The sequence below is a fragment of the Mytilus edulis genome, chromosome 12 (genome assembly GCF_963676685.1).
Source record: "Mytilus edulis chromosome 12, xbMytEdul2.2, whole genome shotgun sequence".
Classification (NCBI taxonomy): Eukaryota; Metazoa; Mollusca; class Bivalvia; order Mytilida; family Mytilidae; genus Mytilus; species Mytilus edulis.
In genome coordinates, this window is record NC_092355.1 from 58,055,210 (window position 1) to 58,067,578 (window position 12,369).

Sequence of the window (12,369 nt, forward strand, 5' to 3'; positions counted from 1 at the left end):
GATGTAATCTATCTAATATGTGGAGCATATAGACCCAGGTCTGAGTTCTTAATCTATTAACTATTAACCCTTCCGTTTTCAGATTATTTTGCTCTATTCGGTATCCTTTTGCATAGTGTTTGCATTGGCTCAGAAGGTCGGAATAGGGCCTGTTTATAAGGGAATCAATATATGAGGGGGAGGACAGGGGGTACCCTTCTCCCTTCTCCCACCCCTCTTCTCCTTTCTCCTACCCCCGTTCTCCTTTCTCCCATTAGAATAAAACATCTCCTTTTGAGATATTTTTTCTTGAAATATTAGAAATTTTTTTAAAAGGAGAGATATTTTATTTTTTCTCCTTTCTCCAAATTTTTCTCCTTTCTCCCAGCCTTCCTCTCCTTTCTCCTACCCCCTTTCCCCTTTCTCCCACCCCCTTTCTCCTTTCGCCTACCCCCTTTCTCCCTGTCTCCCTTACCCCTGTCCCCCCCTCATATATGTAGCTAGAGTTTGGTTTTGCTTTTTCATATTTGAAAGTAATTGTACAATAAAATTGATTTTAAGATAGCTGCAGAACAATATTATAGTCTTCCAAAATGGCAATCTCCCATACAGACAGAGTTATCGTCCTTTCCTCCTCAATCTGATTGAGGAGGAAAGGACGATAACTCTGTCTGTATGGGAGATTGCCAAAATGGGTTTTATGCATGAACATCAAATATTTGAACTTAACTTTAAACATCGTCGTGAAGTACACGGAGGACAATGGTGTCCCCAATTTTCGGGAAAAAAATGAAAATAAAAAATGAAATCTATTCGACGACACTTAGCTACCTAAATACTAGACAATTATAAGATTATACATGTAGCACTTTTTTTCATATTACATGGGATTCATGCTTACCACTACCCCATACATGTCTACCAAACTGAAGAAATTTGTGAGTAAACGTATACACAGTATGGGCTTTGCTCATTGTTGAAGACCTTACGGTGACATATAGTTTTCAATATCTGTGTCATTTGATATCTTATGGAGAGATGTCTCATTGGCAATTATACCACATCTTCTTATTTATAAGATGACTAGTATCCAGTCATTATTTGACAGTTTTAATTTGTATATTCCGAAGGCATGCTGAATATTCTAGGCATGAGACAACTAGAGAAGGTTGCTAAAAAATTCACTATGTTAAATATAGATTAAAAACACATTCTATTTTCAAAACACAAGTCACCTGTTGTTCAGTGGTTGTCGTTTGTTGATGCGGTTCTTGAAGTCATGAACCTTTGTTCAGTGGTTGTCGTTTGTTGATGCGGTTCCTAAAGTCAGGAACCTGTTGTTCAGTGGTTGTCGTTTGTTGATGCGGTTCCTAAAGTCAGGAACCTGTTGTTCAGTGGTTGTCGTTTGTTGATGCGGTTCCTAAAGTCAGGAACCTGTTGTTCAGTGGTTATCGTTTGTTGATGCGGTTCCTAAAGTCAGGAACCTGTTGTTCAGTGGTTGTCGTTTGTTGATGCGGTTCCTAAAGTCAGGAACCTGTTGTTCAGTGGTTGTCGTTTGTTGATGCGGTTCTTGAAGTCATAAACCTTTGTTCAGTGGTTGTCGTTTGTTGATGCGGTTCCTAAAGTCAGGAACCTGTTGTTCAGTGGTTGTCGTTTGTTGATGCGGTTCCTAAAGTCAGGAACCTGTTGTTCAGTGGTTGTCGTTTGTTGATGCGGTTCCTAAAGTCAGGAACCTGTTGTTCAGTGGTTGTCGTTTGTTGATGCGGTTCCTAAAGTCAGGAACCTGTTGTTCAGTGGTTGTCGTTTATTGGTGTGGTTCATACGTGTTCCTCGTTTCTTACTTTTGTATATAGATCAGACCGTTGGTTTTTCGTTTGAATGGTTTTACACTTGCCATTGTTTGTACCCTTCATAGCTTTCTGTTCGGTGTGAGCCAAGGTTCTGTGTTAATTGCCTTATTTGACCTATAATGGTTTACTGATTTCTAATTGTGATTTGGACGGAGAGTTGTCTTATTGGCACTCATACCACATCTTCTTATATCTGTATTATGGAATATTCTCCTTGCAACATATGGGCTTTTTAAACGCATCTTTTATCCGCTGTCAGTATGATTTATTGAAATAAAGATTATAATACTGAAAAGATTAAAAGGGAATTGTTGACAATGAGATAGTGTATATGAAAGTAAAATCAACAAATAAAAAATTGCCATTAACATGAATAAAGTGACAAAATCGGTATTGTGTTTTGACTAATATCATAAAACTTTTGTGGGAAAAATTGGACACTATAAATATGTAACTTAAAAACCCACTATCTAAATTGTTTGGCGGAAAATGTAAGCAGTTATACTGGATAAACACTAAGGGAAGTACACCGTTTGGTACGTGTATAAGAAAATTACAATCTTTTAAATAAATATTTACAAACACGCACTTTTACTTATATTGAGTACTGTTGCTACATACAACACTTAAAGCCATATTGGACAGATGTTAAAAGTAAATAAGATGTCAAATATTATTTTGAATAAGAAAATATTTAAATTGTGTTTATATTACTCTAATATTTGCAAAAGGACGAAATTTAAAGTATTATAATTAAATATTAATACGATACTTCCCCTAAATGTACATAGTCTATTCTTTGTAAACTTTAAAAGTCTAAAAAGCTTTTATCCGCTCTTTTATATTGTAAAATATGATGTATATTTTTATTAAATCTTGGCAGATGTACGGATATAACTCCGGTATAGATCCGTAACGGTAAAAAGTTGATCATGTTTATGAACTTATTTTCAACCCCTTTTAAAGACACTCCCTCTGACTTTATTACTACTATTTTTCAATTATCACTGTAGTTTAGTTACAATGTAAGATGGTCTAAAAAGGGTTAACTGAATAGAGAATATTGGGTCAAATTATAAAGAAATATGACCCCCCCCCAAAAAAAAAAAAACAACAACAAAAAAAAACCCATACAAACACAAACAAACAAACAAAAGAACAACAACTAAAGATTAGGCAAAAATAGGGTAAAACAAGGGAATAATGGGCCAAATATAATGAAATATGATTTTTCCCAAAAATAACCCCAACAAGACAACAAACAACATCTTAAGAATAGAGAAAAATAGGGTATAAAAATAGAATAATGGGGTGCATATGATAAAAAGAATAGAGATTACTAATACACAAATAATATACAGAATTGAGAAAATAACTAAAAGGATACAGAAATGAAGGAAACCATCCAGACCCTCGTGTACACAGGCTCCATTCAATTATAAACAATAGTAAAACTGAAAATTGACCATTTAAAAAAAATAGTCTTTATGCTATATTAAACATTTATTTTAAAATCTGGAATGGCAAGGCTAAATTTGTCAATATGAAATACCAGTTAAGAAAATTTTAAAGATTTTAATATCTAATTAAAGTTATGTAACCAAAAACAAATATTTATAGACTTGATTTTGTCAAACAGGTCTTTCAATTTTTTTTTAACCGTATAGGGATAAACTGCTGCAAAGCTCCCTAACAAAAATACCAAGTAGACAGTGAATTGAAAGGCATACATGTATCATATATAAACTGCTGTTATTGTCAAATCGTATGGACAAGATCAAGAACTCATAAAACAAATGAAAAGATTTTAATATATTACAGAAAATGTTATTTTTATCAATTAAAAAAAAAAAAAAAAAAAAAACAAGAATAAAATGAAGTCTTAGTTAAAAAGGAGGTCCATAAAGTGTACATGACATTTCAATAAGATTCTCTTGAATTGTGTCAAATAACTAATTTTTACGTTTAGTATCGACTTTCTTGAATGTTTTATCTCTTTTTTTTTTTTTTTTTTTTTTTTTTTTTTTTTTTTTAAAGTTTCCAGCCTATGTGGATTAGACTGATTACTTATTGCTGGCTTTACGTGCAGTGGGAAATGTTTCAGATTAGATACTCGTTTTCTTGACTTTTAATTTACCCGCATTTTTTTTCTGTCAGGATAGACGTAGTCTTGGACTGATCCATTGCGAATGTAATAGTTACTCTATTGCGAATGTAATAGTTACTCTGACGCGAGATTGGCAAACGCTTAGTTAAGGTGTCAATGTATTGGTGCGGACCATTTATTTTTTCAGTTAGGAGGGCATGGTTGTTTTTTTTCTGAACAGAAAATCGAGTTTACTAAAAAAAATATATTTCAGATTGAACTGGCTACAAGAACATGAACTCCGTTTGAACATTTCAAATCGTGTTTATTCACCCACCCCCTCCCTCTAAATTTTAATTGCAACAAACTATTTCCACTCCCCGTGTCAATTAAAGTAAAACAAAAATATTAAAATAAAAATATCCCCTCCCCCACGAGCTTGACAACAAATCTGCTTGTGTTCATTGATTTCAAAGCTTATGAAGAATGAACTATAATTGAAGGGTTTTAGAGATATACTTCAGTTCGGTAATTGGGCCCAGACGGTTGCGTGCTGAGTTGAACAATGACCCTTATGTAATATATTGATGACAGAATAAAATGATTTAATTAGGTAAACAAACTGTCGAAATGTGACATGTAAAATGGATAATAGGTTTTAAATAGAAGTACGTTAATTTAAAGATTTTTGGCTTTAAACAAGGACTGACTTGTGCATGTTATAAGTAACAAATCAGACAATTCTGTGGTTTAACTAAACAAACAAACTGTATATGATATCAATATAAGATAGTTGAGCGTTTCAAAGCTTGATTAACTTTTTGTGTCTGTCTCAAGGTCTCAAGTCAGGAGTTTGGGATGTTATGACTGGCTTATTATGACCACTGCATGTATATAATGTTGTGATGACTGCATATAGTTATGTGACCGCTTCAGATATAATGGGCTATCATCAGCATAAGGCAGTTGTGGCGTTCCATTTTTTTTTTAACCGACTAGCAGCTACTGCTGAAATCCGATCTATAATTTGGAGAATAGTTGTCTCACCTGCAATCATATCACATCTTCTATTTATATGCATTGATGGACACAAGATATGCTTTTCCATTCAATGTAATGTATTCTTTCGATCAATGTTAAGTTGGTTATTTTTAGGCATCAAAAATTTGTTGTTTTAGGCAACGAAAAATTGATTTTTTAAGACAAGGTAAAGATTTGTTTTCAATAAATAATCTGTTTTAATTTCAATGCGTTTCTGTACTGTAAAGTATGGTGTTTTTTTTTTTATTTCCGATGTCATTGTGTACACGTCAGTTTGTATTGTAAAGGTTTATTTTTTCCAAACGAACAAAATCCTATGAAATTAACAGAAAATATTTTTTAATGAAAAAGCTCATTTAATGCATCACATATTATATATTGTTAAGTCCGAAAAGGACGGATACTTGGGAAGAAGAAGAAGAAGAAGAAGAAGGGAATATGAATTTTTGTTCCTGTGTTACATATTTGTTTTTCGTTCATTTTTTGTACATTAAAAATTAGGCCTTTAGTTTTTCTCGTTTGAGTTGTGATTTCATTGCCTTTTGTAGCTGACTATGTGTTATGGGCTTTGTTCATTGGCAAAGGCCGTACGATGACCTATAGCTATTTATGTCTGTGTCATTTGGTCTCTTGTGGAGAGATGTCACATTGGCAATCATAGGTCACACATTCTTTTTTCTTATGACGTGCAATTTAAAAAAAAGTCGGTCATATGTCTGTATCGATTAAAAAAAAAATCAAAAAAAGGGGATTCAGTTACTGAAATATTTGCCATTCTCTATTTTTTTTTGTCCATTTGTGTCTATTTAAGAAATAATTGATGCAAGCTATACTTTGTTGTATTTTTAACATGGGTAGGCATTATATTCGTGATTATTTTTTCTCAAGCGATAGTGAGGTAGTCAATATACGCATGTGCAAACAAATTTTATTGGATTTAGAGCATGGGTTTGTTCACAAAGCGAAAGAAGCACGTCATATTAAGGATGTATTCTTCTGACTTTTCAGTCTCATTCAGTCTCGTTGAAATCTCGTTCTTGAATTATTTCCAAAACATGTGATACAAGTGGAAAATATTAATGAATTTAAAAAATATTATAATCAAACATAACTCTGTGAAAAAATTGTGTATTTACAATGAACGGTTTTTCAGTAATCAAGTTTTCAAATTTTACGACCAATCAAGTCAGTATTTTTAGCCAAAATTTTGAGAAAATGGGTGAGGGATACAAAAAATGATTATACAAGAATCATGTACATACATCCCATATCATTTTGGTCTTTTCAAATTTCTTAGATATGTATTTTTCAATCATTTATAACAAAAAAGTTGAAATAATATGCATTTTGTTCTTAAAACTGAGAAAAATCACAAAAATACAAAATTGACAGCATGGTAAATTTTACACCAAAAAAAAGTCAAAATATGATAAACTTTCTTATATTAACACCTACCTATAGTTTTTTTAAGTAAAATTTATTCAGATTGGTCCAGTTCATCTTTATAGAAAGTATGAAAAAAAGTTTAATTGTAGAACTGTGATTTTTTTCACGATAATAGCCCAAAAATAGGTAAAAATCGATGAAAAATGGGAAAATCATCAAACTTGGGCATTTTCAAAGGGTCGTAGCAAAAAATGAAGTGCACCACCATATGATTTTTTCTTCACCAATTATTTTGTTACAGTCTTGAAAACCCAAAAATTAGATTAAGAAAAAAAATTTAATTCTAGGAATTTTTGGCTCCTCAGAGGTGTACATCCAAAATTAGAATCTTAATTTAATTCTTTACCTATCGTTGTCTATTATGTACACCCTTTACATACTTTTGTAATTGCCAATGATACAAAGTATTACTAAATGACTTAGAAGTTACCAACTACTATAGAGTATAGCTAAATTAGGTTTATTTCAAAATATTTTAAAAGGCTACTGGAAAGACCAAAACCAATTTCACGCCTTCATAAGGTATAGTCCTGTATCGAGAATAACTATGAGTAAAAATGTCCTTACAAAGGGGTTTGATTATGCAATTTTAAATTTTTAATCAAAGGTTATATATTGAAATTACATTTCAAAATACTTAATGATTGAAATATATGTTTCAGAGTAAACTTTAAATTTTAACACTTTTTTATGAATTAAAGACTAATATATATTTTTTTTACTCAAGAATGCAAAATTACTAAAGAAACAAAGTATGATATGAGTACATGTTCTCCTGAATGGGACCTCGATAAAAAAAAACTCTCTGTAATTAATTTTCAGTAGGCGATTGATGGCAAAACAGTTTGAAGAAAAAAATCATAAATTGTAACCACTTTAAACATTCGTTTCAAATCAGTTATTTTAAACAGTTTAATTCAAATGAATATTGAACAAACTACAGTTATACAATTTTATGAATTTATTAAAAGATCAAAATTCGATATCAAACACTTATTAAAGTTTTGCGCTTTGATATGATTATTGACTATTACTCTTGAGTTCCAACAATCGCACAAAATGTTTCAAAAGAGATTCGGTTATAAAGAATTTTGTAAAGGCGTCATTTAAGGCCATATCTGTTTTTAATTTGTTTCGCGCCAAATCAAATGTTCAAAACTGTACAGCCAGCACGGAAGCAGAAGGTGATATCAAACAAATGTATGAGGGTCTGGATGAGATTTACAGAATTGATAATAATGATAAGGAAAAAATGCAGAATTAAGACAAAAAATACAAAGAATAGATGAAAATTATCGAAGAAGGAAAAAGAATAGAGGATTTGATTTGATTTTTTTTTGTGTTTTAACGCAATTTTAATCACCGTTTGTTGAGCTATTTCGAGGATGCCAGTTTTTATTGGTGAAGGAAGCCGTAGTGCCCGGAGAAACCAAACGACCATCGATAGGAAAAATTACAAAAAAAAAAAAAAAAAAAAAAAAAAGAAAACAAGATAAGTGCTTGAATATAAAAAATATTGAAAAATTACCGTAAAAAATAAAGAATACAGAAATGAAGGAACCCCATGCATCCAGACCTTCATTTATTGACGGAAATTGGAATCTCTTGCTATTCCTTTTTTAATATGTATCCGATTTATAGATTTATCATCATGTATAAATTTAAAAATAAAAAGTGAATTTCACATGCTGTTCAAATTGCAAACCGAATCATGTGTGAAAGTTTCATGTGGTTAAGCGAATGATTTATTACATCTCATTTTATGGATATGAACATCATTGAAATTTTAATTTGTACACGTATATCATTATAAATAAGAGGAAAAAAGTAGACTGAAAAACTGGGTGAAATCGCTATCAAATCATATTTATACATAAAAGGTGATTTGACGTAGGAACCAAGAAGAACACATGCACTCGTAAAAAAGACTTCATGTAACTGTCCACAGTCAGGCGCCTATAATTTAGTGATTGTTGTTTGTTTATGTACATCATTTCTTTTTCGGTCAAAGTTTTGGACACAATTCTGACTATGCGGTATGGACCGTACAGTGACTAATTGCTGATTTTTTTTTATATAAAAAGATATTCTGGTGCCAAATTTGATGAAAAATATTCGAATCAAGCAGATGACAAAAAAAATATTCTGAATCCAGATTTTCCCTATGCTAACAGTGAAATGAAATGCTTCGCCGAGCGCAGCCTGATACGACTGCAGAGGTCGAACGCTGAACAGTTGGTGCAAGTTTGGACACAATATTCAAGCTTGAAACTGTCTGAATTTAGATTGTTATTTCTTGCTATTGCGCAGAATTAAAGCTAGGATTTAGAGGGCTTTGGTTACTTTTTCACGATATTAAAATCAACCTTATTGTGTGTAACAGCATTGCTGCCAGGAACAATGAATATTTACTAGCTACATCTTTGTCAGATTTTAAAGGACTTAGGCATGCTGGGCAGTTATTGTATGATTTGACTGGTTTGGCCCTTTTTATAAAAAAAAGATTCTTACATGGAATCCGGAAATTTAGTTCACAATTACCCTACAGTTTGTTCAAGGAGTCATTACTGTTCAACAAAAGTTGGATTTCATTTTTTATTAAGCAAGGAATCACCGCAGAAATTAACTTGCAACGAATCAAAGCTTTCTCAAAATCAACAAAGAGCAGTAATCCAAAAGTATTGTTCTCTGGTATATACTGTAAACTATCATGAACCAATCGAACGATATCCTTTATATAATGCTTAATGGTCCAATATCTAATTCATAAAGATCCAAAGACCAATACTTAAGAAATTGTCCATTAACCAGGAAACCTTTGTTCCCCCCTTTTTGCCCCTAACTCATAACGAGTTTGAGCCATAACCCCCAAAGTCAATCCTAACCAACCCATTGTGGTATGGAAACTTGTGGTACAATTTCAGTGAGATCCAAACACTGTTCCACAAGTTATTGTCTGGAAACTAGAAAAATGCTCATTTGGGTCCCTAATTCCAGAACTGTTGGGACCGTAACCCCCAAAATAAATCCCAACCTTTCTTTTGTGGTTCAATTTCAAAGATTTCTATGAACTTATACTTAAGTTCTAGTCTGGAAACCAAATGACTTCGAACGACGCTGACGATGACACTGACGACGTGATACAAATATCGTATAAAAAATAATCTTGTTGGCATTGAAAAACTAAATAAAATTGTTTGCGCTTAGCACAAAATAAACTTTCTGAAGTAGAACACAAACATTTCCCCCTTTGAAGTTAAATGGTTGCTCCTAAATTAAAAAAAAGTTTCAACAAATTTAACAGAAACTATAAAAGATCTTCATTTTAAATAAAATATTCCAAATGACAACCAGATGCTCCGCAGGGCGCGGCTTTATACGACCGCTGAACAGTTGGGGCAAGTATGGACACAACATGATTAATTGTGATTAATTAGTTGACACAGATTGAATGTGGTCTAATGAACTTAATTTTTTTTGGTGCTTTTGAGCAATTCACTATGCTGTTGAATATTAATCCCCTAAAAAAAAGCATTTAAAGAAATTTTCTTTTTAATTTCTGAAATCTGAAATGAGAAAAATTGTACTCCCCCCCCCCCCCCCCCCATTTTTTTCACCTCCCCTTTCCCATATTCCAAAAAGAATCTCAATTTAAATTTGTAATGGAGTTTGCAACAATAACTACTCATTTTGATACATCTTAAATATTAAAATATAAAATGTCATACAGTCATGGTTAAAATTAATATTAATAAATAGTAATTTAAATATATTTTTTTACAGCTAATCAGCTCAAGACAATCATCATTTCTTAATACATAATTTTCAAGCAGTGTAAGGGAGGAAATCAAACATATATATTTATATATATAACAGTATTCTTTAAATGGAATTGGATTACCTCCCTTACACTGCTTTTAACTCGTCTAAATTGTCCTTTAACCAGAAAAACCCTTGTTCCCCCCCCCCTATTTGCTAAATGATTGGAGCCATAACACCCCATAACCATCCCTTTGTAATATGGAAACTTGTTGTATAATTTCAGAGAGATCCATAAACTAAAACACAAATTGTCTGTAAACTAGAAAAATGCTTTTTTTTTTGGCCCCTTATTTCTACATGTTCAGAGAAATTTACCCCAAACTCAATCCCAGCCTTCCTTTTGTTATATGGAACATTGTGGTATACAGTTACACACAAGTTATTGTCCTGAAACTAGAACAATGCTTGTTTTTGGCTCCTTTTTGGCCCTTAATCCGTAGACTGTTTGCCTGTTAACCCTTAAAATAAATCCCAACCTTCTACTTATGGTATTAAACATTGTGCTACAATTTCAGAGCAATCGAAATACTTATACACAACTAATTGTCCTGAAACTAGATAAATGCTTGTTTTTGTCCCCTTTGGGCCCTTAATTCCTAAACCTCTGGGACCATAACCCCTAAAATCAGTCCAACCTTACTTTTGTGGTCATAAACAATGTGTTAAAATTTTATAGATTACTATTTACTTATACTCAAATTATTATCTGGAAACCATCTGTCTTTGGACGTTGCTGATGACGACAATGGTGTCATACCAATTGCAATAAACGACCAAGAGAATATGTTTGTGGTCGTATAAAAATCTTTACGTTGTGATTAAATGAATAAGGCCGTTAGTTTTCTCGTTTGAATTGTTTTACATTGTCTTATCGGGGCCTTTTATAGCCGACTTTGCCGTATGGGCTTTGCTCATTGTTGAAAGCCGTACGGTGACCTATAGTTGTTAATGTCTGTGTCATTTTGGTCTTTTGTGGATAGCTGTCTCATTGGCAATCATACGACATCTTCCTTTTTATACATGTATAAACAAGCACAGGAAATAATAAGTTACTGAAAGCAAGCATAAAATAATGTCACCGTATCAGTGACTGTACTTCAGAGTAGATTCCTGCTGCTTTTTAGTAATTTGTACATCCAGAAACCACAACTGAAGATTTCATTGACTTCATCAAATCCTGTAATCAATAATCCAAGTGTTGCTACTAGCAATTATGAACTTGCAATGAGGTAACCGTTTTTATTGGTTTTTCTCATTGTGGAAGGAAGAAAAATTACCTACAGCAGTTAATTTCTATGCAACTTGGTCTCTAGTGAAGAGTTGTCTAATTAAGAAATAATTCATGGAAGCCATAGATTTGTTGGAAATTTACACATGGCCTGGGCCGTGATATTCGAATTTTATCCTGAGCGTTAGCGAGGGATAAAATTAACGAATATCACGGCCCAGGCCATGTGTAAATTTACAACAAATCTATGGCTTCCATGAATTATTTCGATTCTAATAGGACAAATACGATCATTAAAAAACTGAAGCGATTATGGGTATACCGTGTGTGTGGCTGTTCTATTTTACCCACTGTTCGATAAATGTAAAACAAATCTAATAAACCTGCATGAATGATTTCTTAACTAACCGCTAGAAAAAAAATGTGATTACTTTTGATACTTCTCAGTAAACCCAACATTTGCAATTTTAAATTTACATTTTTTATCGTAAGCTACCGTCAAATTCACTGTTGACATGTTGTAACCAAGGAGCCGCCATGTTGACTTGCTGAAATCAGTAAATGTGCGAATAATGCAATAGAACAAAAAACAAGCAACACCTACCTCAAGAATTTATTTATGCAACTGTATCCGAGTTTAGAAGGTAAACGCAATAGAAAAACGTTCAGCTTTGACGTTTTCATTCGTATGACGTCATGTTTTGAAATGACGTTAATGCGCCAAAATCATTACTGGAATTTCGCGGAATTTTAATTTATTTTGTTTTTGTCCATTTTTCTGTTCTCTAATGTGTAAATTCTTTTTGTTATGCGTCAGAATCAGAATAAATGTTCTGTAGGGTTTTATTCAATTGTAATTGTTAACACAGCGAAATCCACAACCGTTTACACATAGGTTACGATACATGTGGATTTAC